We start from the raw sequence: 954 nt of genomic DNA, 5'->3' as shown, positions 1-954 counted from the left end.
ATTATAATATTAGTATATACACACTCAAAACAGTCTATTACTATTTCACCAAAATCAGAAAAGAACTCACATTTCATATCCTATTACAATTTTACATCGCAATCATAGGCTATTATCATTCACATTTTTCTAAATTTTCATATTTTATCGAAAAGTATTTAAATATATCAATTGTTAGCTAATCCTAGCAAATTTTTTCAAAATAGAAAATTTCATAAACTTAATAAATTTGATTAAATTGAGTAAAAATCTTTAAAATGACACCAAACGCAGAAAAGAAGCAGACATCGGAGCCAATTTTCTACTTGCAAGGAAACTTCAATCACGGAATTTTGGTTCAAAAATTTTCCTGTCCATCCATGAAATCAATCCAATCACAAACAGATTTCTTTCACTCCTTAGCTTTGCGTGGCGCGTTGGCACATTTATCTGGGTCTGTATACTCGCTACAATTAGGGTCTTCTGTTGATAGAGTTCCATCTGTTCCTTGAATTGTCTGCGTTTCTCCATCATTGGGTTTGCAGTGGTTTCGCTGTCCCCTTCCCATTTGCAGTCGTTTGCTTTGCAGGTCACGTTTGTTGTGTAACGCTTGCTGTCTGCACGCGTCGCTAAAGTTTTCTGCCAAATTAGCCTCATGTGTTGCTGCAGAATATCGTTCGCTTGCTTCTACCCCGCCTTAAAAGCAGACAGATTGTCGCAGCGAAACTGCCACACGCCACTGTAAAAAAACCGCATGCAGCCGCTGAGGCCACCCTCCAGCTTTTGTCCCAACGAAAAAAGAATTTGAAACCGCGAGCAGCGGAAAGTGCAGAACTGAGATTCACAAATTCAAAATGAAAAAAAGCGTAACGGCGGCACGGTAAAAATGAATATGAGAAGAATTTAAGGTAGGATGTCTGTTGCGCATAAGGTCCAGGCTTTACCGAAAAAAAAAAACAGCCGCTGCATCGCTAG

The sequence above is a fragment of the Trypanosoma equiperdum genome (assembly GCF_001457755.1).
Source record: "Trypanosoma equiperdum strain OVI genome assembly, contig: ctg_1950, whole genome shotgun sequence".
Taxonomy (NCBI): domain Eukaryota; phylum Euglenozoa; class Kinetoplastea; order Trypanosomatida; family Trypanosomatidae; genus Trypanosoma; species Trypanosoma equiperdum.
Note: the sequence above shows the minus strand (reverse complement) of the source record.